This window comes from Podarcis filfolensis (assembly GCF_964270895.1).
Source record: "Podarcis filfolensis genome assembly, chromosome: 11".
Lineage (NCBI taxonomy): Eukaryota > Metazoa > Chordata > Lepidosauria > Squamata > Lacertidae > Podarcis > Podarcis filfolensis.
The window spans coordinates 1,776,346-1,803,200 of record NC_139613.1 but is presented as its reverse complement, the minus strand read 5'-3'; the positions used below and the strand labels follow the sequence as shown (position 1 = coordinate 1,803,200).

The following is a 26,855-nucleotide window of genomic DNA, read 5'->3' as shown; positions in this document are numbered from 1 at the left end:
TGGCTGACTGCCTCAGACATGTGGCCCATATATTTATGTTCGGTTATGCCTGGCAAATCCATGAACATTATTTATACATATATACATATATACATACATATATACATATATATATATATATATGAGACCTTATTTTTTTTATTTCAGGGGGTCTGGCAATCCAACACTTCCCTGTCCTCTTAATCATAGAATCACATGAGTTGTAGAGATGCAAGGGACCCCCAGGGGTAATCTAGTCCAACCCCCTACAACACAGGAATCACAGTGAAAGAATGCCTGAGAAATGGCCACCCAACCTCTGCTTGAAAACCTCCCATGAAGAAAAAAACTCCCACCACCTTACGCTATCAAATGCCTTTTAGTGTCAGAATGTTCTCCCTAATGTTTAGTCTGAATCTCATTTTTTCCGTTTGGATGCATTGGTTCAGGCCCTACCCTGTGGAGCAGGAGAAAATGAGCTTGCTCCGTCTTCCAGGTGACTACCCTTTAGAGCAGTGGTTTTCAACCGGTGTGCCGTGGCACCCTGGGGTGCCTTGAATGATGGTCAGGGGTGCTGTGGGCAACACTGGCTTCTGTCCCTCTTTCGTTCCCTCCCTCTCCTGATGCCCTCTCGCGTCTCTACCTCCCAAAGGCTTACACAGCTGTTTGTTGCAGCAGCCCTGGCTACAAGCTCCCCAAGCGAATGTCACCTCTGGGGCTGGCCAAGGGGTGCTGGTTGCCAGGAGCAGAGGCAGCTCAGAGACCAGGGGCAGCTGTGGAGGCTGCCTGGAGGACTCCCAGGGAGAGGGGAGAAGAGAGGAGGACGAGAGAACACTCCCCAAGGGAGGGTGTTCGAGAAAGGGTGAGAGGCTGCCAGTTCTGCAGGCAAGGGGGGACATAACTGGGCTCCTGAGCCCCACAGGGGAGCCGCGGAAAGAATGTACTGTATTTTTCGCTCCATAAGATGCACCCGGCCATAAGACGCACCTAGTTCTAGAGGAGGAGAACAAGGAAAAAAATGTTCTCTCCCTCTCTGCTCAGCGCCTCTCCAGCAAAGTGGGAAGAGAAACGGAAAGGGCTCCGTTTCTCCTGCCGCTTCTCTGAAGGGGCGCTGCGCAGAGAGGGAAAGCTGCACAGCGGCTCTCCAGCGAAGCGAAGCCAGGAAAGCAAGAGGGATCGATCCCTCTTGCTCTCCTGGCATCAGCGAAAGCAACGCGAAGCCTCCTGAGCATAGCAGGAGCGCTCCCGCTGCGCTCAGGAGGCTTTGGGTGGCTATCCCTGAAGCCAGGAGAGCAAGAGGAATCAGTGTGAACCTATCCCTCTCGCTCTCCTGGCTTCAGGGATAGCTGCGCAGCCTGCATTCACTCCCTAAGACAAACACATTCCCCCTTACTTTTTAGGAGGGGAAAAGTGCGTCTTATAGAGTGAAAAATACGGTAGTTGATCAAGGGAGCCATGGACTCAAAAAGGTTGAAAATCTCTGTTTTAGAGATTTGAAAATGATTATCTCCATCAGTCTCCTCTTCTCCAGGCTTAACATACCCAGTTCACCAGGCCCTGGAGATTTGAATTCCTTTAAAGTATCTAGGTAATCCCTTACACCAGGGGACTGCCATCGGAACAGGGAAGGGAAGCAGAGGGGCAGTTGGGTTACAGGGAACCTCCGAAAATCTTGCGAAGCAGTTCCTCTTCCTGCAGTGGGGAAAGCCACACCTCCAGTGGGGAAGAGGGGAAGGGACTAGAGGATGCTGCTGGGAGCCTCAGCACCACTTCTGGCCAAGCCAGCCAGGAGTGAAGCACGCCTCTTCCTTCGCCCACTTTGCGCAGAGGTGTAAAATGCAAAGAAGGAAGGAAAAGGCTGGGGGTGACAAAGCTCTTCTGTTGGGGGAGGACCCGGAAACAACCACTCCCAGATTCTGCTAGCGATTGAGGCAGACATGAACTTGTGGTTCTGCACTGTAAATAGTTTTGCACCAAAATAAAACCTGTAAAAGACAGGTCGGAGTCCTGACTGGTTACTCACGGGCAACCACCATTGCCATCTGACACCTTACTACCTCTTTTCCTATCTGGGCTGCAGCTCCCTCCTTACATCATTTATTCTGTTATCACCAGGTTGGGCATCACTTTCCTTTTGGATGAAGACAGAGACAAAGCAGGTGTTGAACAGTTCCACCTTTTCTCTGTCACCCAACAGCGTTTCTCCATCTTCTCCACGCAGAGGACCTACCACTTGCTTGTTCTTCCTCTTACTTTGGACATAGCCAAAGAAACCTCTTGTATTATTTTTAACCTCTCTTGCAAGCCTGAGCTCATTCTGAGCTTCAGCCGGCCTGACTTTCCTCATGCAACTATTTGTGTCTACTCCTCCTTTGAGATTTCCCCTTTCTTCTGTTTCTTATGCATGTCCTTCTGACATCTCGGCCCATCTGTAAGCTCCTTATGCAGCCGCACCAGTTTCCTGAGATGCCTCCCCCTTTTTCTTCCATCCAGTCCAACCCCCTGCAGTGCAGGAGTCTAGCTAGAGAATCCTAAAGACTTCCTCCATTCTTAAAAATGGAAGAGCCGGAGGAGAGGAACTGTTAGCAGCCCGATACTTGGGGAAATCCCCAGGGCGGGTGGGTGAGGAGGGGGGGGGGAGGTTGCCCTTCCTGTCACTGTCTCGTCAAGCAAGGCAAACTTCAGGTGGCGAATCTCATTAAAATTCATCCCGCACAGATGGAACCACTTAGGAAACCCAAACATCTTAATGCAAGCCTGTGAGATTCTCCACCTCCAGCCTCCCATTTCGCTCTGCAGGGGCCACTTCTGCTTCCAGTCGGAATTCAGATAGCCATCCGAGCCGGGCTTAGAAACCTCCGAGGAAGGAGAAGTCCTCCAGCTTTGCAAGCTTGTCCGTTCCCCTGTCAATCAGAACTTGCCCTCGGAGCTAACAATTTAGCCTTTTGCTCTCCAGAGGCTTTTTAATTCCGCAAAGCCAAGTGCTGGTGTTCCTTTGTATTTTGGCACTCCAGATGCATTGCAGGGTGTTAGACATGGCGACCCTTCCAGCTCTAACATTCTACGCATGCTTTGCTTCATCCACCCCTTCTTCTCTTCCGCCGGTGTTCTGCTTTTTTGTTTGAGCACAGCAGTCTTACCGGCACGAGCAGTTGCCAGTGCCAGATTTACATATAAGCTAAACAAACCAAAGCTTAGGGCCCCACACTCTTGGGGGGCCCCCGAAAAAAATGTAAAGGAGAAAAAACAACTGGATGTACATTTCCAAAATATAAGATAAAAAAGAAGTATAGTCTTGGGTTAAAGTTGCTTCAGGTTGAGTATTTTCGGGTTGCACTCCGCGGCAACCCAGAAGTAACGGAACACATTACTTCCGGGTTTCGCCGCTTGCGTATGCGCCGACGCTCAAAATGACGTCACGCACATGCACAGAAGCTGTGAATCACGACCCACACAGACGCACAGACGCGGGTTGCATTCTCTTCAGGATGCAAACATGGCTCCGGAACGGAGCCCGTTCGCATCCAGAGGTACCACTGTAAAATAAAACCTACATACAGCAACAGTGTTTTGTGTTGTGCAGGCTCCTCTGATGTAAGTCATGGGCCCCACCTGCTAGCCTGCTCCCTAAAATATCACAATTACTTTGATCAAATACATATTTTGTTATGTGCAAATGACTTTAGATACCTGTTAGGTCCATAAATCACCATATAGCGTATATTCAACACAAAAAAGTGAGAATTTGTTGTTGGCAAAGGTCAGCTGGACATATAAAGGGCCTCGTTACCTTCAGTAGCTTAGGGCCTCATCAAACCTAAATCCAGCCCTGGCAGTTGCCTGTGGGTTTACTCCTGGAACTACCGGTGGAGTCCTGTCTGCTTGCCGTAACTCCATGCAGAGCTGTGCAAAGACCCTCTTCCTGGTACAAAGGGAAAGAAAAAACAACTGAGAATATTTTTTTAAAAAATTATTTTAAAAACTCCAGCAGCTGCAAGTGAAGCAGTCTGTCGGTTGCTTGAGCGATGGGCACCAGTGGTTCAGGAGCTGTGAAAATGGCCTCCATGTAAAAACTGCACCACTCCTGCCTTGGCTGAAAAGCACCCCAAGAACGCAGTGTTTGTTTTCAGAAACACAAAAATAAATGGAAATGTTTTTCAAGGCGACGGAATTCCGGAGTTCTGTATCCTTGTAAATGAGTTAGCTAGTTTGCTTCTTTGCTTGCTCACGTCCTTCTTTATTGTCTTTCTAGCCCACCTCCCCCCCCCCCAAGGCGCTGACGGTGGCCTCCTCATTTAACCCCCACAACAACCCTGGGAGGCAGACTAGGCTAAGAGTCGTCAGACCCAGCAAGCTTCATGGTTGGATGGGGATTTGAACCCTGGTCCCTGGCACTGTAACTACTACTGAAGCTATAAGAAACCTGCAAGCCGAAATGTAGATTGGGTAAGCCGCTATTGCTTATTAGGGAGAGAAGGCTAAATAGCAGTAGGCCTAACAATACAGGTGGAATCTACACACACATAAAAACCGTTCAGAAAATGCTTTTTTAAAAGCATTTTTTAAAATACATAGAATCTTTCATGAGGCTCAACATCACCATCTAGCGTCACATTGTAAATTGCACTTAAAACACACTTGAAACGTTTTATTTGCAGTTATGTAGCTGAGTCCTAAGGGACGCAGGTGGCGCTGTGGGTTAAACCACAAAGCCTAGGACTTGCCGATCAGAAGGTCGGTGGTTCAAATCCCCATGACAGGGTGAGCTCCCGTTGCTCGGTCCCTGCTCCTGCCCACCTAGTAGTTCGAAAGCACGTCAAAGTGCAAGTAGATAAATAGGTACCACTCCAGCAGGAAGGTAAACGGCATTTCTGTGCGCTGCTCTGGTTCACCAGAAGTGGCTTTGTCATGCTGGCCACATGACCCAGAAGCTGTACCCGCCTCCCTTGGCCAGTAAAGCGAGATGAGCACCACAACCCCAGAGTCGGTCACGACTGGACCTAATGGTCAAGGGTCCCTTTACCTAGCTGAGTCCTTGGTCTCACTAGAGCAGACTTCCCCAACCTGGTGCCCAATCTCTGTCTGTCTGTCTGACACTCTGCCTCTTTCTCTCTCTTACACACACGCACCCTGGTGCATAGACCCGAGGTTGTGGACTGATGGGAGTTGTAGTCCAAAACATCCATAGATCAGTTGTCTGGGGAATCATAGAAATGTAGAGTTGGAAGGGACCCTGAGGGTCATCTAGTCCAACCCCCTGCAATGCAGGAATATTCAGCTGTCCCATGTTGGGATCGAGCCTGCAGCCTTGGCATTATCAACACCAGGCTCTCACCAACAGAGCTATCCATGAAACCCACCACCTTGTAGTTGATTCTCTGTGTGCCAGTTGGTCTGGTTGGCCAGAAATCTTCTCAAAATCAAGGCCAAGGTTTTGTAAACAGCCTTTGTAAAAAGTCCATGGCAGCATCGGTGGGGCTTCCCTTGCCTTATCAGCACACAACACCTGTGCTCAGAGATCTGCGCTGGTTACTGATCTGCTCCTGGGCCAAGTTCAAGATGTTACTATTAGTATGCAAAAGCCTTAACAACCTGGGATATACATTTTACGAAATAAATAAAAAACACATGCTGTTCTGGAGTTTCTTGCTGGGCAGAAAATGTTTCCTCTTTTAAATGAATCTGGCAATTTGGTTCCCAATTGCTGCCGATGCACAAATCTACTGGCCCCTCAGCTGTACCCAGGGGGTACTTGCTGCTCAATAAAACATTCATTCTTTTACTTAAAAGATTCCCTTTATATTTCCAGGGACGGTGATCAATTTTGTTCAGAAAAGAAAAGAAAAGAGCATTTTGTTTGTTTTTCATCCAAACATAATATCTGGTTGCCGCGCTCTTGGCAGAATTCCCTGGAATGTTTTCCTGCGCATGCTGAGCTGAAAGGAATTGGTGCTGTGCAACGGCACAGTTGAGAGCGCCCTTGTGCAGCTCCCCTCTTTGCAGTGTGGTTTGCCCAGAAAAACATCCCCATGTACTGTGCTGTTCCATTTTCTTTGGTAGCCAAATTATGGCAGGTGAGGAGGACACCCATTTTATGTTGGAGCAGAATCCGCGATGGCTGCAGTGACCTGTCGCAAAAGGCGACATTTGATTCAGGTTCCTAGTCTTTTCTCGCAGGATGATCTCACCTGTCATGCCACAAAATGTGTGAGCGCTTTTTAGCCAGGCTGCCTTTGACCCGTGATGTAAAAAATCATAATAAAAAAAATTAATCCCTGCAAAAAGAGAGGTGGAAGGAAAGGAAATGGTTTTTAATAAGATTTGGCTTTCTATTGGCGCAAGTAGTTATTTTTGGAACGCGAGTCTCTCTTGAAAAGATGGAAGATGTGTCTGAGTGCCACTCTAAATTTTTGTCAGTTCTGACTTGAGTGAAATTGACATGCGAGGGTCACCATCAAACTGACATTCACACGGCACTGGAGGCAGCAGGGGTGCGAAATCAGGGCCTCTTCGCGCTGAGCAACAGCGCCTCCTCCTGGCTGCCGTGGCAATCTTTCCTCCAGGCTGGAAGGGGCAGCGTTCTGCACGGCTATAAATGGATCTATGCCCAGCACTCGGAAGGCTTTGAAATCCAGGACAACCACTTGCGTTGCAGATTATTTCTTCAAGCCTTTTATTCCACCTTTTCAAGCACATATTGTTCAAGGACGTTGGCAACAGTCAGAACAACTCAAGCGCCCGTCCTTGCACGTGAAAGTGAGCCCCATTCAACAAAGTGGAAGTTACATTGGCGTCCCTACACATAGGAGTGCACCGTGAAGTATTGAGAATTATTCTAGCAAGTAAAGCAGCAGCAAATGGTGCTCTCTGTTTCCAAGTAAGGTAGTACAGTGGACGCTCGGGTTGCAAACATGATCTGTGCGGGAGGCACGTTTGCAACCCGCAGCGGCACGCCTGCGTGGGTTGTGATTCGGTGCTTCTGAGCATGTGCAAAGCGCGATTTAGTGCTCCTGCGCGACCACCAAAACCCGGAAGTAACCCGTTCCAGCACTTCCGGGTTTTGGCGGTCCATAACCCGGAAGAACGCAACCTGAAGCGTCTGTAACCCAAGGTATGACTGTAATCTTATTCCTCACCCTCACCTGAAATGAATGCTAAATATGTAACTGTCTAGCTCCATTTGACTTGCCACCCTGCTTCTTCTCGGGGCATGAAGACATCCCTTTATGCTTATGTTAACTCTGTAAAGTCCCATGTATAGGGGTGCTGCTACGAAAGGTAAAAGGACCCCTGGACGGTTAAATCCAGTCAAAGGTGACTATGGGGTTGCAGCGCTCATCTCGCTTTCAGGCCAAGGGAGCTGGCGTTTGTCCACAGACAGCTTTCCGGGTCATGTGGCCAGCAGGACTAAACCGCTTGTGCCACAATGGGACACCGTGACGGAAACCAGAGTGCACAGAAATGCCATTTACCTTCCCGCCTATTTATATACTTGCACTGGTGTGCTTTCAAACTGCTAGGTTGGCAGGAGCTGGGACCATAGCTGTCAACTTTCAGATTTGGAAATAAGGGCTCAGCAGCCTCGAAAATAAGGGATCAGCAGCCTCACCTGTCCCAGGGACAGTCTATGGGATATCTAACAATCCGGGATAGCAGTGGGAAGCAGCTGGAATAAGGGAATTTCCCGCAAAAAAAGGGAAGGTTGAAAGCTATGGCTGGTACAGAGCAACGGGAGCTCACCCTGTCGCGGGGATTCGAACCGCCGACCTTCTGATCAGCAAGCCCAATAGCCTCAGTGTTTTAGACCACAGCGCCACCCGCGTCCTTCAGGGTGCTGCTATATAAATAAGGCAACTGTCATTATTTCACCAGTCGCACACATGAACTTGACTACCAGCTCCGAAGTTGGGTGCAATTTTGGAGTGCATTGAAATTGAACGTAACCTCTGGAAGGCTGGCTTTGCCCATTTGAGTCGACTGGATTGGGAGGCTGGACAAGATGGGCCATTGACCCGATCCAACAGGCTCTTCTGAGTTTTTCTGGCTGCCTGCGAACCGGCCAAGTCTTGATGGGGGAAAGGAGGGCCTGGTGTGTTGATGCCACGGGGTCTGGTCTCCTATCTGCTGCCCCATCCTCGCTGTTCCCTGCGTGCAAGAGATGCGGCCGCAGCTTATGCCTGACGGATGCAGATAGAGAAAGTTGTTCTTGCTTAAGCTGCCAAGATGGTCAGACTCTTCCTCTCTCGGCGACGCTGCTGCCGCCCATTCACTTTATCTCCCGGGGCTTTTGGTGTGTAATTAAGCCCGGACCCCCCGAACGCCAGCTAAGCTGCCGATATCCCAACCTAATCCTCTGTAGCTCAGTCTCCTGTGACATTTGCTAGCCGAAAAGCGGCTTAAGTTTTTAGCACGCTTCCTGTTCTGCTCAGTCTCAGTCTTGCAACAGGGATGTGGCAGGAAGGCGAGATCTTTCTGTTGCCTTTGATTTCATTTTTGTGTTTATGGAAGATGACAGCAAGGCCGCGCTGAAACTTTGACTTTGTTTAGTACCAGAAACTGAAGTTCCAGATTCCTTTTTGAAAGAGACTTTGGAGAAGGTTCACTGGCATGTCTATCAAATCAACTTCCATTTTCTGCATTTCTGGGTCTGTCTGAAAAACTACAGTCCCCATCAGGCTCTGCTTGGCTTTCCTTAAAGTCTGTTTAATCATGTTCCTTTTCAGTCACCAACTCTGCCTCTGCTATTACTACCACCAGCTCCCTCACTTATATCTCTGCCTCTACAAAAGGTGACGTGCAAGGTCAGTCGCATTGCAGGGGGTTGGACTAGATGACCCTCGGGGTCCCTTCCAGCTTGACAAATCTATGGTTCTATGATCATTTCCATAGAAATTATTCATGTCAAAGAAGTGAGGGAAGAAGCAGAAGCTCAGTTGCACCCTGTTTTTTATTGCATGGGGTTCCACCCATAGCAGGGAAGGGAAATCAGAAATCTTGATCTCCCGTTGGGCTTTTCCAAAGCTAATGGATATGCAGACGTCTGTCACCTCGTTGGCCCTTGAAGCAAATAACGCCAATGTTTGGGCTTCTTCTGCTCTCCTGAGAATAGAGTTCTGGACAAATCCAGTCCACCCACAGTTAACTGGTATTTGTAGACATAATTTGAGCTGCCTCTCGGCTGGCAGCCTCAGCCAGGCAGATAAAAGCCCAGCTTCCTATCAGATAAATCTGATCCCTTGCTGACTCTGGAATAAAAAGCAAACCTGGCAAATGGTCGGGGTTTTTTTGTTTTTTTTGTAATCCAGAGGCAGATGATGTGGTATCTGTTGGCTTTTTCCTTGGGTATTAAGAATGTGACAATTTAATTGCAGGCTATCCCCTCAAGAAGGGGGCGCAAATCAATAGGTGTCAGGCAAGGCGCTCGTTTTCAGATAAAATCTATTTGTAAATTACAGTCATTTGTCTCCTTGCAGAGTCAAAAGGAGTTAATTGCAAACGGTGTGAGAACGGAGCTGCAGAACGGATTCTCTGCCTCACTTCATCCGTCCTGAGCCTCTCCCTCGATGCTGGGCAGGCACCAAGAAGCGCCAAACTTTATAGCCACACCCTCCTGGCATGGGGCAGAATCCAGAGCGATAAATCGCTTTTCTTTGCATGCACCTGACATCTCACGGCAGGGACCAGGAAACATGTTGGTTGCAGGGAGGCTGAGAGTTTGATTCCGGCTGGGCCAACAGATCCACTCCCAGCCTTGTCCACAAACCAGCCATGCTGAAATGTGGGACGGATACAGACAGTGAGTGTTTGGTCCTGGGGAATAGGGACCATGGAAGGGGGGATGGCTCAAGATGCAGGGGGTTCCTTATTTCCTTTATTAAATTTATACCCCGCGTTTCATCCAAGGAGCACCGGACAGTGTTCAGTATCATGTACAACAACATCATACACCTTGAGATGTGGGTGGCGCTGTGGATTTAGGGAATGTGAGTGGCGCTGTGTTCTAAACCACTAAACCTCTTGGACTTGCCAATCAGAAGGTCGGCGGTTCAAATCCCGCGACGGGGTGAGCTCCCGTTGCTCTGTCCCAGCTCCTGCCAACCTAGCAATTCAAAAGCACACCAGTGCAAGTAGATAAATAGGTACCACTGTGGCGGGAAGGTAAACGGCATTTCCTTGCGCTCTGGTTTCTGTCATGGTTATCCGTTGCACCACAAGCGGTTTAGTCCTGCTGGCCACATGACCCAGAAAGCTGTCTGTGGACAAATGCCCGCTCCCTCGGCCTGGAGCAAGATGAACATTGCAGCCCCATAGTCGCCTTTGACTGGACTTAACCATCCAGGGGTCCTTTACCTTTTTACACCTTGAGAACCAGGTCTTGTGCTAGATGTTTATCCAGTACAGTTGTACCTTGGATCCTGAACACCTTGCGAGTGAAACGTTTTGGCTCCCGAACGCCGCAAACCTGGAAGTGAGTGTTCCAGTGTGTGAACGTTCTTTGGAACCCAAATGTCCAACACAGCTTCCGATTGGCTGTAGGAGCTTGAAAGCCGCACCTTGGTTTCCAAATGTTTTGGAAGTCGAACGAACTTCCGGAATGGAAGGAACCACTGTATTTCTATCCTGTATCTTCCCAATCCGTGGAGCAAATAAGTGATTCCTAGAAAAAGCTGCAGAACCGCTTGCGGAACTTCCTTTCACTGCTTTCTGCTAATATCCCTATCTCTGCAACTTACCACTGATCACAATCAACCCTGGATCGCATCTCTGAATATAGTTGCTGCCCTTATCTTAGAGAAGTAGTCACGTTTCAAAGCAGAGTGACTGGCAAAGCCATCTGTTAATGTTAAACTTGTAAGTCTCCTACAGTGTTGCAATGCAGACTGTGGATATCCTGGATCCAGCACACTGGGGAAACAAAGGCAAATGTCCCTGCCCACCTCAGAAATCACAGCTCAGCAAAAAGCTTGGGGAAAGGCTGTCGCTTGGTGGAAGAGAATCTGCTTTGCATTGCAGAAGGTCCCAGGTTGCAGCATCTGGGACTTCTTAGTTTAGAGAAAAGGCGAGGAAGACGCAACAGAATAGAAATTTATAGAATTAGGCATGGCATGGAGGAAGAGGATATAGAAAAGCTTTTATCTCTCTCGCGCAGAGGGACAGTCAGCCTCTCAATACCAGCTGCTGGAAACTGCAGGAGGGGAGAGGGCTCTTGTGTTTGAATCCTGGTTTGTGGGCTACCGGTTGGGGACTCTGGCTGGCCCCTGTGAGAGCGAATCTTATCTTCTTATGCTATCTGGGGTGCTACCCTCCTTTTGAAACACTCTCACCAGAGGGCTTTTCCTGAAATGTTTTTGTTCCAGTTTTAATATGTGCCTGAAGTTTTATTTCTATAAAGAACCAGGGATCATGATGGCTTTCCCCCTGCACTAGCCTGTTTTTTGCTTTGCTTTGAAACTTTCCTTTCCTTCCCCCCATGTCTTGTTGCATGCTTTGCACAAAATGTCAAAGTCAAGGATGCGAGTTCATCCATCTTTGAAATGAGACCAAATAACTGTGTGTCTGTTTCTAAGGAACGTGATTTGGAGGAAAGCTTACCTGATTGCTTGTCTTGACTTTGGTGGGACTTCAGGATTGGGCCACCAATCTCCCCCGTGGGACTTTGAGGGCGCCCACCAAGACCCATTTCAGGCAGCCCCCCGCCCAAGGCACTATCTTCTCCCCCCCCCCCCCGGCTTCCAAATGGTTGCAAGGCGAAACCCTCCGGCAGGTGACAGAAGATGCTGACATGTTTTTGGAGTCTGCTCAATTGCCTTTTCCTCCAGGCTGCTCCAAACCGCATTGGTTTAGCAATCGGAAAATAATGTCCGAAAGAACTGTACCGTCACGTCTGCCCTGGGAGTGACTTTGACCTGGCTGTCCCAGACAGTGCAGAGGGAACATTGCATTTATACAGAAATGCGCGCAGGCAAGGACAAGCAAATTCCACCATCGCCGCCTGCAAAAAAAAATATTCATGTAGGAAAATGGCAGGTTTTGAGGGCTCAGAAAAATCCCCCCCATTGCTCCCTCTGAGAGATCAGCCTTTGCCAAAGCTGCAGTACTTGGGACACCTTGAGCCAATCCAGCTGTGCCTGGGAGCTACCTGGCAACACCCCTGATGGGTGTCTTGTCCCCCCCCAACCAGTAAAACCAGCAGGCCTTCTTAGTTCCTGGTGGTGCCTTGTGCAGGACTTCTGGGCTGTGTTTTGGGTTTGGCCAGCCCTGGGTTGTAGAGACCATGCAGTCTATAGTTTTGTGTCCAGCATGGCTGGAGAGAAGGCGTGTCCCCAGAAAGTGGATCATAGGGGCTAATGGTGGCTGATAACTCAAGCTAGCGAGCCAACTTGGAGGCAGTGTGGTGTAGTGGTTAGGGCAGGCATGTCCAAAATTGGGGGGGGGGGGAGGAAGCTCCACAACTTTGTCTCAATGACTTCAATCCTAAAAAAGGCTCCACAGATTTGGGGTAAAATTGTAAAAAAAAAAAAAAGCTCAGAAACTTTGGGGTAAAATCGTAAAAAAACCTCAACAACTTCAATCCTAAAAAAAGCTCAAAAAGTTTGGTTGGCCCTCACGCATGTTCACTTCATCAAATTTGGCCCTCTTTGAAAAAAGTTTGGTTAGGGTGTCTGGCTGAGAGGCAGTGACTGGCTCCTTAGGTTATACCCCTGAGAAGGGATTTGAACCCTGGTCTCTCCCAAGTCCTAGTCTTTGTTCAATTCCCACGACTGCCCTGGGCAGTAGGTTAGGCTGAGAGACAATGACTGGCCCAAGGCCATCCATTGAGCTTCATGACCAAGCTGAGATTCGAACTCTGGCCTCCCAGGTCCTGGCCCAACACTCTAACCATTGCACCATGCTGCTTCTTGCCACGCTTCCACCCCTCCGAACCATTCCTTCTCTTCCTCTCTCTCACTCCCATACGCACGGAGCCTGTGCTTGCCTTTCCCTCAGTCTCTGTGCCTGCGTCTCCCCCTCCGCCGGCTTGGGCTCAGAGAAGCCACAGGAGACCCGCACAAGTACACACATGACGGCATTCACGCCTCGCACGTTGTTGCACGTGCTGATCTAATGCGCTGAGCCTCTCCCCGGGCCCAGAGGAGCTGTCGAGAGGGAGCGCTGGGCGCCGAGCGCTGCCAAAAAACCTCTGGAATCCTCTCCCTTGCGTGGTCTCCTTGCAGGTCAGCGTCAGAGTTCAGGCCGGCAGGTGCTGAGACGACGCTCCCACCCTCCTCTCCGTTCCCAGACCAGAGGTCACTTCCCTCCTGTCACATTTGGTTTCCATGCAGCCTTAGACTTAGGAATGGCGATGTGGGAGAAGGGAGGGGAGGCAAGCAACTGCCCTCAGCCACGGGTTGGATGCTTTCCTCGGCTGCGACTGGATGCTTCCCCTCTCAAAAACCGGGTGTCAATAAGAACCAGAGAACAGCCTGCTCCATCAGGCCAGTGGCACATCAAGTCCAGCATCCTCTTCTCACAGGAGCCAACCCACGATGGGAAATCAAGGAGCAGGATCTGAGCGCAAGAACCCTCTCTCCACCAGTGGTTTCCAGCAACTGGGTGTCAGGTGTGCATGCAGGAGCCGGGCCCTGTGACCGGTAGGCCTTTGCAGGACCGGGGCCTTCCTAAGTTTGTTCTGGAGAGACAAGGTGCGGCCGCACAGGTGAGGTCGATTGGTAACTCACAGCACCTGGTGGCAAGAGCCGAGAAGGGATATAAGGGTAGCATTTCCCTTTGGTTCTCTGCCACAGCAATATGTTTCCTGCCTTGCTGCATTTGGCTTCCTGCTTCCTGATCCATGGACCTTGGTTCCTTGACTTCTTGCTTCTCGACCCTCGGGCCCTTGACTTTGTCACTCCTTGCTTCTTGATCCTCGGACCTCGGCTTCTTGACTCCTTGCTTCTCGACCTTCGGACCCCTGACTTTGTGACTCCCTGCTTCCTGACCCTCGGCCCCTTGACTTTGTGACTCCTTGCTCCTCGACCCTCAGACCCTTGACTTCGTGACTCCCTGTTTCCTGACCCTCGGCCCCTTGACTTCGTGACTCCTTGCTCCTTGCTCCTCAACCCTCAGACCCTTGACTTTGTGACTCCCTGCTTCCTGACCCTCGGCCCCTTGACTTCGTGACTCCTTGCTCCTTGACCCTCAGACCCTTGACTTCATGACTCCCTGCTTCCTGACCCTCAGACCCTTGACTTCATGACTCCTTTCTCCTTGACCCTCGGACCCTTGACTTCGTGACTCCTTGCTCCTCGACCCTCAGACCCTTGACTTCATGACTCCCTGCTTCCTGACCCTCGGACCCTTGACTTCGTGACTCCTTTCTCCTTGACCCTCGGACCCTTGACTTCTTGTCTCCTTTCTCCTTGACCCTCGGACCCTTGACTTCTTGTCTCCTTGCTCCTCGACCCTCGGACCCTTGACTTCGTGACTCCTGGCTTCCTGACCCTCGGACCCCTGGCTTCTGGACTCTCGTTCCTGCTCCCACCCCACCATCTTGCCCCCGGCCCCGACATCCTCAGCCGGGACTTCATTCGCCCACAGACCCGTGACACTGGGATTTGGAAGACGGAGGAGGAAGTTTAGAGGGATCTTGAGGGCTCCTAGCCAGGATGGCTCTACTCTGCCTCCACAATCAGAGGCAGCGATGCTTTTGAATCCCAGTCTCCGGAAACCACAGGAGGGGAGAGTTGCACTTGTGCTCCTTGGTTTCCCATGGGTATACGTTTGGCCACCGTGAGAACAGGAGGCTGGACCAGAGGGGCCATTGGCCTGATCCAGCAGCTGTTTCTTATGTTTACGTGCAGTAGAACTTCTGTACATGCAATGAAGGTGCACGTTGGAGGAATTGGAACAGAGAAAAGGAGGTACTTCTTTACGCAGCGCATAGTTCAACTGTGGAACTCACTGCTACGGGACCGCCTCTCCTGGTATGCCCCACAGAGGACCTTAAGGTCCACAAATGACAACATTTTGGAGGTCACAAGGTGGTTAGATTGGTCTCAACTAGGGCCAGGGCCTTTTCAGTACTGGCACCGACGTGGTGGAATGCTCTGTCCCAAGAGACTAGGGCCCTGCAAGACAGAACTGTTCCGCCTGGCCTTTGGTTTGGACTTAGTCTGACCCTTATGTTTCCCTCCCCTTACGATTTTGATCTATGGGCTACTTTTAAAATGAGGCTGCATTTCAAATTGCATTTTAACCTGTATTTTAAATTGGTTCCCCCCCCCCCCATTATGTTTTTACTGTGATTTTATTGGTGTTAGCTGCCCTGAGCCCGGCTCTGGGCAGGGTATAAATACAATTATTTATTATTATTATTGCTGCAGGAAACAGTGGTGGCCACCAACCTTGGTGGCTTTAAGAAAGAATCACACAAGCTATTTGAGAGAGGGCTATCAGTTGCTCCAAGTTCAGAGGCAGAAATATGCCCAAATGCCCATTGCTGGAAAATGCAGAAAGTGAGAAGGCTCTTGTTCCCGGATCCTGGACATCAAGTTGTCCACTGAGAACAGGGTGCAGGACTAGATGGGCTCCTGGCTGGATCCAGAATGCTCTCCTTAATGTCCTCATGTCCCCAGCCCCTGTTTGCACTCTGTTGAGCAATCACTTGGACGCTCTGCTTGTTGTTGTTCAGAGCTGAGCTTTGGCAAGGGCAGCCGTGCCGCTCTCCCGGGGAGCATGCTTTGGCCTACGGGTCCCAAGCGCAACCTTGGACGATGCACGTCATCCCGGGAAAGGCCAGAGCGTGCGTGTTTGTGTGTGCAGGGGGTCCTTTTTGGTTCTGCAAGGGGAAGGTTTTCCCAAAGCAGGAACACGCTCCTCTCTGAGTCCGGTTCCCTGTTCCGTCTCCTTGCCTGCTCTTCTGAGCTCAGTTTGCCCTCTTGCCGGGCGCTGTCAAAAGTGGATCCTGGTTAATGCCTGGGTCTAGCTAAGTTGTATCAGTTGGAAGAGGAGCAGATTCCCTGCAGGGTTTGCGTGGCTGGACTTGTCAGCTGCCACATCAGACTCCGCTTCCTGACGATTTCAGGTACCCTAGAAAGACCTCGGTGGAACGCTGGACGCAGACTGCCCATCATCCTGGCAAGTCAACCTCTGGTCTGTATCTCCGTTGCAGCGGCTCTCCCTCTCGCCATCACAGAGCCAAGTTTGGTCCCACCACCCTCGCAGGCGTGCTGGGTGGGGACGCCGGAGAGGGCCTTCTTGGTGGTGGCTGCTCCCAGGCAACTTTGAAACTCCTTGCCTAGGGAAGCCAAACCGCCTCCCTCCTTGTTGTCCAACTTTAATGTTCCAACGGGCTTTTGAGAACTAACTGCTGTGATGATTTCTTTGGGTGAATTCTTCTTCCTTGGAGGTTTTCAAGCAGAGGTTGAATGGGAATCTGTCAGCTGAGATTCCTGCATTGCAGGTGGCTGGACTAGATGACCCCTGGGAATCCCTTCCAGCTCTTAAAATTCTATGAATTCATTCTCTCTCTCTCTCTCTCTCTCTCTCTCTCTCTCTCTCTCTCTCTCTCATATTCCATTCATGTTTATTTAGTGCTCCTTCCCCCCTATGTTTTAAGCTGTTTCTATTTTATCCGTAAGTCTCCTTGAGTCCCTGATGGAGAAAAGTGCAGGATATAAATAAATATAATAACAATTCTCCCAGTATAACTCGGAGGTAGTGGGTACAGCAGGTGGATCTGAGGGAAGCCAGGGAGAAAATCAGAAACGGTTATGGGGGAATATCTGCTCCCATCTAATTTGAACTCGGGTCTCTCTCTGTTTCAAGCCACCATCAGTGGCGTAGCGTGGGGGGTGCAGGGGGGGCGGCTGCACCGGGCGCAACATCTGGGGGTTACGGTTAGGGGGCGCAAATCCACGGGTTAGGGGGCGCAAATTACTTGCCTTGCCCCGGGTGCTGACAACCCACGCTACGCCACTGGCCACCATATTCAGTGAGCTCTTTTTTATATATATTTGCATGATTTCCGAGAATTTTATGAGCAAAACCAAGGAAGGATTCTACTTCTGTTTGAATGTTTATAAAAGAAATTCGTATCCTATCGCATGACCCAAAAGGATGAAGAGAAACTGTTTAAGTCCAAACTCTGAAATTCCGATTAGGGAGACCTTCTCCACCTCGGACATGCGACCTCCCCATTTTGAATCGCATTTCTGCATCTTCCTTCTCTTCTTGCCCTTTTTCCCTTTCCACAATTGCCAGCCATTTCGGATGCTCCCCCCCCCCACACACTATTCTTTCCTGGGTCTCCTTCTTTCTTCACTGTTGCTTTCCCAACAAGAGACCTTTCTCCAGAGCGCTGCAAATAGCTGATGGTGCCACACAAAAGGACCTTCCATGTTGACAGGAGGGTGAAAGCCGTCCGTGGCAGAGATGGTTGAAAGGGTCACCAGTCAAGGGACTCCGGAGTCTCAGCCTCCCTTCTTGAAAAGGAGTTGTTGTTGTTGTTGTTTTAATCTTGTTGGCTGGAAGCTTCCCGATACTTCTGTGTGGCAGCATCTACGAATGTAGGATCATCTCCGCTACTCTCTGTCTGGTGTCCTTTCAACAGTGGTCAAGCCAGATGTCTCCAGGTAGTTCATGAGGAGGGTGTGAAAACGGCATCTTCCTTCTGTCATCTGCTTTTCAGGGATAAACTGCCCCTGGACACAGGTTCCATTTACAGTCGTACCTTAGTTCTCAAACTTAATCTGTTCTGGGAGTCCATTCGACTCCTGAAACTGTTCAAAAACCAAGGCGTGGCTTCCGGTTGGGTGCAGGAGCTTCCTGCAGTCAAGCGGAAGCCATGTTGGACGTTCGGCTTCTGAACAAACCAGAACACTTACTTCCGGATCTGTGGCGTTAGGGAGCCAAAATTTATGAGTACCAAGGCGTTCAAGAACCAAGGTACGGCTTACTATCCTCAGGGGTCCATAAATACTGGTTGGTCTCTCTAGCGAGTCATCATTTTATGGTTTCCGCCATGCCTGACTCCTCCTGCAGACGCAGGAGAGGCTTGTGTATACTATGTTAAGTATAATTGGTTTAATTTACACTGAAATGAAAGTGCCTGTGTATTAATGGTGGCTTAAAAATGTGTGTTGCTAACATTGGGGTTTGTCTACAGTAGCTTTCTAAGTGGACTTTGAGTTCTTGCTGAGTTGATAATTAGCTCATTGTTGTTTCCTGCTAGCTAATACGTGAGTGTGTAACCTTAGATTAGGTGACCAAGGTACTGAATTGCAAATTGCCATTGGTTCCTTGTTCTCTCTCCAACTCTGTGGAGTGAGGATGTAAATGAAGTTCTCCAGGTAAGCAGCCTCAGGTAGGATGCGGGCTGTGGAGGGGAGGGAGACCTCTGTGTCTAGGTCTATTTGAATTATTTTAGATTTCCTATGATGCTGAGCCTGTTCTGGACATCACAAGTTATTCTATGGATATCTTTGATGTGCCTTTGATGCTTTGATTCTGTTGTGAAGAAAGTTCTGCAAGTAAAACATTGAATAGTATTTTTATGGGCCTAGACAATGTTTTCTTCTGAAAGGAGCCAGCTCTTATGCTTCCAGGCACTTTAGACTGTGCAGTATTAATATCTGCCATATCATTTAGGCTTCCTCAACCTCGGCCCTCCAGATGTTTTTGGCCTAGAATTCCCATGATCCCTAGCCAGCAGGACCAGTGGTCAAGGATGATGGGAATTGTAGTCTCAAAACATCTGGAGGGCCGAGGTTGAGGAAGCTTGCCCTATAGGATGCAGGAATCCTATCGGAGTCATAAAGGTAAAGGTAAAGGGACCCCTGACCATTAGGTCCAGTCGTGGCCGACTCTGGGGTTGCGGCGCTCATCTAGCTTTACTGGCCGAGGGAGCCGGCGTACAGCTTCCGGGTCATGTGGCCAGCATGACTAAGCCGCTTCTGCGAACCAGAGCAGCGCACAGAAACGCCGTTTACCTTCCCTCTAAAGTGGTACCTATTTATTTACTTGCACTTTAAAGTGCTTTTGAACTGCTAGGTTGGCAGGAGCGGGGACCGAGCAACGGGAGCTCACCCTGTCGTGGGGATTTGAACAGCCGACCTTCTGATCGACAAGTCCTAGGTTCTGTGGCTTAAGCAGAAGTCGGCAAATGCTTCCTCTTTTTTGCTCTTAAGTTCTCAAGTTGTAAACTTTCTGATTTCCTTTCAAAGCCATCAAAGCGAGTGGCCATCGCTGCATCTACACAATGGGACAGAATTGTGTGGTTTGTAGTTCTTGCATGTTCCAGCAGCCGACTCCAGGCAAAAGCTTGGTTTGTGGCTAAGTGAAGACTTGGATTTCTCCTTCCCAAGCCCCATAGAAAAGAGACTTTTAGCCACTTTCTCCCATGAATGGAGGACTTTTTCGCTTGCAGAAGAGTCTGCATGGATCTGGGCTGAGCGGGTTCCAGCTGGGCTCCTTCCTCCCTTGGGAGTAATTTTGATCGCCATAAAAATGGGAGACATGAATGTACTGTGGTATTAATTGCCCCTTCTTTCGTTCTTTTTTTAATACCGGGATAGGATTGTCTAATAGGCCTTGGCAAAGCCATTTGTTATGTTAATGGGAATCATTTGGGGAGAGATCTGCTGAATTCAGCACTTTGAAAGGACTGCTTTGCCCGTGTCCAGAATTGCTCTGTGCGGGCTGATTAATTGGCTGCAGGATCCCCACAAACGGGAGATGGACCTCCATCCTAGAAGGGTGCAGATTTGGCACGTTGAGGGCTTGATTCAGAAGACGTATTATGGAGGAGCAAAACGTAAAGTTCTTTTGAATGCCGTTTGTTGGCATGAAAAGAGCCGGGCAGGAACTGAGACATTTGTAGATCGGTTTATTTGGCTGCTTGTGAATATTCTGCCCCTCGATCTGGTGTCTGGACGGAGGCAGGCAAAACCCACCTGGCTGCAGTCGGCTTTAAGACTGAAATGTAGGACTCTTCCTTATACCCATACAGATAAGCCTAGGACCCACGTACCTATGGGACCACCTCTCCTGGTATGCCCCACGGAGGACCTTAAGGTCCACAAATAACAACACTTTGGAGGTCCTGAGCCTCAAGGAGGTTAGACTGGTTTCAACTAAGGCCAGGGCCTTTTCAGCACTGGCCCCGACGTGGTGGAACACTCTGTCACAAGAAACCAGGGCCCTTCGGTACTGGACATCTTTCCGCAGGACCTGCAAGACGAAGCTGTTCCACCTGGCCTTTGGTTTGGACTTGATGTGACCCTTATGTTTCCCTCCCTTATGGTCTTGATTTATCGGCTACTTTAAAATGAGGCTGCATTTTAAATTACATTTTAACTTGTATTTTAAATTGGTCCCCCCCTTCCCCTATTATGTTTTTACTGTGATTTTTTTATTGGTGTTAGCCGCCCTGAGCCTGGCTCTGGCCGGGGAGGGCGGGGTGTAAATAAAATTTATTGTTATTAATTATCTATACTTGACTGACAGAGGCTGTCTCCGAGGTTTGATGCAGACAACATTGCCAGCCCTACCAGGAGATATTTGGGGTTGTATCTGGGACAGTCTGGGTGCAAAGCAGACACTCTGCAGCTCAGCTGTGCCCTTTGGTCCACCAAGCTCAACATAGGCTCTTGAACCCAAGACCACCTACATGCAAGGCAAATGTTCTACCCCTGATCTCTCAGGCAGGGCATCCAGCGAGAGAGTGTGGTTAGGATTCATGGCTAAGGGGGTGGGCTACAAGGCCCCCTGTTCAGCAGCTGAACTCATCCAGTGACCTAGGGCAAGCTTTGCCCAGCCTTGCCCTTCCCATCTCTCTTAATATGGACCGGGTTCAAGTCTCGCATTGGGCAAAACGGTTCTTGCATTGCAGGGGCTTCGACAAGGCCATAGGGGAGACCATTGAACCAGGTTTTGGTACTTTTGGCAGTGTGGGCAGGTGACAAAAGTCCTACTGGAAAATGAAATCAGCATCCCCATAAAGCTCGTCTGCGGAAGGAAGCATGAAGTGCTCCAAAATGGCTCACCAAATCAACAGACTGTGGAAACTTCACACTGGACTTCAAGCATCTGGCATTGTGTGCCTCCCCATTCTTCCTCCAGACTCTGGGTCCTTGGTTTCCAAATGAGATGCAAAAGCTGCTCTCATCAGAAAAGAGATTTGGGGAGCCATGTCATCAGCTGGTGTTGGTCCCCTGTGCTTCCAGGGTCAACACTGCCGTCTACCAGGAGATTTTGGAACACTTCATGCTTCCTTCCACAGACGAGCTTTACGGGGATGCTGACTTCATTTTCCAGCAGGACTTTGTCACCTGCCCAAGCTGCCAAAAGTACCAAATATCTCGCTTTGCATGTCATGAGTCTATCTCATATATTAGTTTCACCTTTTAAGTTGAATTACTGAAATAAATGAACTTTTCCACAATATTCAAATTTTCCGAGTTTCACCTGTATGTGCTTTTATTTAAAATGCATCTCTGGCTTATTTGTGGAGCATAGGAATTTGTTCATGGTCTGAGGGACGGTGGACCGGCCCATGGCTGAAAAAGGTTGCAGATCCCTGGACATGATGATCCTCGTGGTCCCTTCCGACTATGATTCTGAGAATATTTGCCCACCTTGCAGAGTTGTTGTGGAGATTGTGGCCAGGTTGTGAGTGCGCAGGTAGAGAGTGATGCCTTTTGCTTGTTTGCAGAAACTAAATCAAGTGGTTGAAATTTTATCGTGTCTGCTTTGAACACCCTGTAGGTGCAATATTATTACAGATACTTGTTGGCTTCTGACGAGGTGTCTGAACCTGGGTATCAAATCCGAACCCAGCACTCTAGTCAAATAAACTGAATCAGAGACATGAGAGACAGACAGACAGACGGTCAGTCAGTCAGTCTCTCTCTCTCTCTCTCTCTGTGTGTGTGTGCGTGTGCGCGCGCGCCTGCAGTCACACACAAACATTTATTCCCTTGCCTGGTGGCAACCTCAGGCTATTAGCCTTCAAGAGGCTCTCTATTGTCCAGAGATGGACAATGGCAAAAATGCCTCACTTCACACTGTGCCTTGTGAGAAACATATTTTTCCTTTAAAAAAATAAAATCAGTTTTAGTTGCTGATCCACAGCAGCCTCCGACTTTGCTGCAGACATGGTGTGTTATTTACTGTCACTTTGAAAGGGCCTGTCAATTAAATACTGTGTCACTCTTCTTCTTAAAAAGATGTGTCTCTCTAGGCCGCCTGGAAGGGAGCCTGAGAATACAGCCGTGCTCCTGGAAGGATCCACTTCTGGAAGGAAAGGTTTTGGTCCTGGGTTTCCCCTTTCGTGATTCACATTTTTTACGAAAGAGCTTGTTGATCCCAAGACAGCCGAAAGAGCAAGATAATATTTGCATCCGTATGTTTGAGTATTAAATTACTTTCGCATTTGGCTTTTTCTATTTAAATTCATTTATCAGCCACCCTCGTAAACATTTGTTTTAAATGTACACACACTTTGTAATAAGAATTGCCTCTCAGATTTATCTTCAATGGGACTCCCTGAGCTAACTCTGAAAAGAAATCCATTTTTAGGCAGATTACAAAAGCATATGAATTTTTTTTTTTTTAAAAAAAGAAAAGCTGTCAAATGTTTTGCATCTCATTCTCCTTAATCTGCCATTTAGCTGACTCTTAAATATTTCTAGCAGACTGGAGAATTGGAGATGGACTCTTTTCCTTCCTCAAACTTTCTCTGCATTGTGTTTATCTTGGGAGTTTCCTCTCCAAAACCTCTCAAAGAAAGTAAATTATACATGTGCTTGCGTTTACACATATAAAGATATATATTACACACACGCATAAAATGTCAGCCCTTCTCTAATACGGCTTTAACTAACATAATTGTTTGCCAAATCCCTGCACTTAACAAGTCCTGCAGAAATAGCGTTGTGAAATAATAAACGTTAAGCTCTTGGAGTGCGGCTTGGCTCCTTCTTGCAATGCTTGTAGTCTCTGGTTATGGTGTGCAGGAGGGCGATATCAATATATCGCCCCAAACTGGTCTGAAGTCCGTATCATGATAGCAGTTTCATAATTTATTTATTTTTTTGCAAATAAATTTTTATTTATTTTCATTAATTATACATATATACAATCTAGATTACATAAGTTACATATAATGCAGTTTCATAATTTTTTGACCTGGCAATGTATCATGAATCATCTTGCTTGTGTGTTTGCTATTCAGTGGATGCTCAGGTTGCAAACGTGATCCGTGCGGGATGCACGTTCGCAACCCACGTCTGTGCATGCGCGGGTTGCGATTCAGTGCTTCTGCGCATGTGCAAAGCGCGATTTAGCGCTTCTGCGCATGCGTGACTGCTGAAACCCGGAAGTAACCCGTTCCGGTACTTCCGGGTTGCAGCAGTCCGCAACCTGAAAAGCGCAGCCTGAAGCAGCTGTAACCCAAGAGATGACTGTACAAGAATCACAATGTGGGGGAAACCGTGAAGCTTGCCAATGCTTTGACAGCTCCATCCTTATTTCAGACATCGGAGATATATATATATATATATATATATATATATATATATATATACACACACACATATATATACATATATATATATACATATATATATATATACATATATGAATGAATGATAATGTTTAGCTGGTGATATATAATACGATATTGCCCAGCCCTATTGTGCAGGAAGATGCAGGTGGTGCTGTGGTCTAAACCACAGAGCCTAGGACTTGCCGATCAGAAGGTCGGCGGTTCGAATCCCCGCAATGGGGTGAGCTCCCGTTGCTCTGTCCCAGCTCCTGCCAACCTAGCAATTCGAAAGCATACCAGTACAAGTAGATAAATAGGTACCACTGCGGTGGGAAGGTAAATGGCGTTTCTGTGCGCTCTGGTTTAGTCCTGCTGGCCACATGACCCAGAAAGTTGTCTGTTGACAAAGGCCGTTTCCCTCAGCCTGAAAGTGAGATGAGCGCCGCAACCCCATAGTCACCTTTGACTGAACTTAACTGTCCAGGGGTCCTTTACCTTTACATTTACCTTTTTATTGTGCAGGGTTACTGCCAGAGCCCACCAAGGCTGGGCTTGCCAATTGGGCACAGCATCAGAGCTGCCACACAGCTTGGCATCCTTGGTTTGCAGGGGCAGGAGGGGCAGGATAGGAGATTCAGGAGCTAGCAGAGGGGTTTCTTTTATCCAGTATACCTGAAGGGGTGTCTCGACCCCCATCACTCTGCCTGGATGCTGAGGTCCAGCGTCGAGGACCTTCTGTTGGTTCCCTCACTGCGAGAAGCAAAGTTACAGGGAACCAGGCAGAGGGCCTTCTCGGTGGTGGCGCCCACCCTATGGAACGCCCTCCCATCTGATGCCAAGGAAATAAACAACTACAGTGGTACCTCGGGTTAAGAACTTAGTTTGTTCTGGAGGTCCGTTCTTAACCTGAAACTGTTCCTAACCTGAGGTACCACTTTAGCTAATGGGGCCTCCTGCTACCGCCGCGCTGCCGCTGCACGATTTCTGTTCTCATCCTGAAGCAAAGTTCTTAACCCAAGGTACTATTTCTGGGTTAGCGGAGTCTGTAATCTGTTTGTAAGTGTTTGTAACCTGAGGGAAGTTTTTAATGTTTGGAGTTTTATTCTGTTTTAAATGTTCTGTTGAAAGCCTCCCAGAGTGGTTGGGTGGGGTAGAAATAATAAATTATTATTATTATTATTATTATTATTATTATTATTATTATTATTATTTTGTGCTTGGCCTTCCTGGGCCATACAATGCAGAATTACAGGGAGAACCTTCCTCTCTCCAGAGCTCCCCCAAGCACTCCGTTCTGCTAAAAACTGAGATCTCTTCTGGCTTTTGCATTCTTCGTGTTTGCAGGCAGCTTAGAGGGAGACGCAGGAGGTCTTCTGCTTTGCACCAACCATCTGTGGGGTGGGCAGAAATTCCCTCCCTACAGGATAATTCCTGCAACCCACCTCTTGCAGGTTCCTGGAGTCTTTTGGGTAGTGCGTTGCCCCAGGGCACCCAAGTCCGGCACCATCTTGGATCAGTGGCGCATGTGGCAGAATAGGGGTGCTTAGGATCCTGCTTTCTGCCCTTTTCCCATTATGCTTCGAATCCTCCGGGAGCAATGGCCGTGCAGGCGCCTTGGGGGGGGGGGGCTCAGAGACATTAATTTCCCAGAGGGGTGTGCAGTAATGTGTTTTCGGTGGCTGCGTCCATTCCCTTTACCTTGAGAAAGAAAAATGATATCTTAGTAAAGTTCAATAATCTTAATTTTGATCCCAGGATTTATTTTGGGGCTGTTGTCTTTGTTAAGTTGATTTAAAGCGCCTGTTCCCCTTGTAATAGACTTAAGAAACAATAAAAGAGATGACTTAGTGTGCTTTGTCAATCGGCAGGGGCGTTCTTAGTTGGGCTTTTGTAATTTCAGAGGGATTTTGTAATAATGCAATTTGATGGGGGGGGAGTGCAAAACGGCATCGATTGTATCGTGTAATTTATGCACACGCATAGACTCGCACTTAAGCCAATCAATATCTGTTATTAACGAGGTCTGAGATAATTTTTATGTTTCTTTCTCCAAAAGGATTTTGCGGTTAGTTTCCATTGTGAGGTTATTGATGAGAGGGTAGAATTTATTTGGTAGATTCAATGTTTCACACACCGCAGAGAAAGACTTAGCAACCCGTGACAAAACACAACAACGGTGATTTTCTTCTCCTCGTCGGAAATGTTCTGTCAATCCAAAATTAGGGGTAGTTGGTGGCTAGTTCTTGGTCTTGCCTCTGCTTCTCCCCGCACCCTTCACAGTGTTCCCATCCCATCAAAACACAAGTTTTTCCCAACCCAGTTCCCAGAAAGTATGCCTTTTGATCACCCATTAATGGACTTCAAATTAATAAATAAAATTAGCATCACCAAAGTGACCTTCCTGGGGCACAAGCTTGGGCAGTGTGCGTGGAGGTCCTGGGCTTCCCAGATGATATGACCACCACCCCCTTTTCTACCTCACTGAAGGGACCATGCAGCCTAGAGAACGATGAACTATCTGTGGGAACTTGGTAAAAAGGTAAAGGCAAAGTAAGGTTACCAGATTTTTTCAATGAATCGGGGCACATTTTTCAACTTCCTACTAAATAGATAGATTTTGTCAGGGGACTGATTTGTAAATCCAGGGACTGTCCCCAGGAAACAGGGACGTCTAGTAACATTTGCCAGCTCTTCAGAGAGGTTGTTACGCAGCCCTGGGAAAAGAAAGGGGTAATACAGTGGTACCTCAGGTTACAGACTCCGCTAACCCAGAAATAGTACCTCGGGTTAAGAACTTTGCTTCAGGATGAGAACAGAAGTCGTTCTCTGGCAGCAGCGGGAAGCCCCATTAGCTAAAGTGGTGCTTCAGATTAAGAACAGTTTCAGGTTAAGAACGGACCTCCAGAATGAATTAAGTACTTAACCCGAGGTACCACTGTATCTCAGAATGCCTTGCGCTGTGTCTTAAAGGTAAAAGGTAAAGGACCGCTGGACAGTTAAGTCCAGTCAAAGGTGACTATGGGGTTGTGGTGCTCATCTCGCATTCAGACCGAGGGAGCCAGCGTTTGTCCACAGACAGTTTTCTGGGTCATGTGGCTGGCATAGCTAAACCGCTACTGGTGCACGGAGGACCGTGTCGAGTGCCAGAACGCATGGAAACACCATTTACCTTCCCGCCAGAGCGGTACCTATTTATCTACTTGCACTGGTGTGCTTTTGAACTGCTAGGTTGGCAGGAGCTGGGACAGAGCAACGGAAGCTCACTCCGTTGCAGAGATTCGAACTGCCAACCTTCCGATCCTGCACCAATTCTGCTGTGGGAGGGCATTACTGCTGGGGGGGGGGGATCAAT

The 26,855-nt window shown here is 48.6% G+C and overlaps 1 protein-coding gene across 2 annotated transcripts in view; it reads left to right on the top strand.

Moving 5' to 3' along the window:
- CNTFR (ciliary neurotrophic factor receptor) overlaps window positions 1-26,855 on the top strand; it is a 428,103-nt gene that overhangs the window by 144,390 nt on the left and 256,858 nt on the right. The window contains exon 1 of one of the 2 annotated variants that reach the window (XM_083575842.1): window positions 15,806-16,110. The exons of the other annotated variant lie outside the window; for it this stretch is intronic. The gene's annotated coding sequence lies outside the window, so the exon portion shown is untranslated. Of the gene's footprint in view, window positions 1-15,805; window positions 16,111-26,855 lie in introns of those variants that run through there. 2 annotated transcript variants of the gene reach the window in all.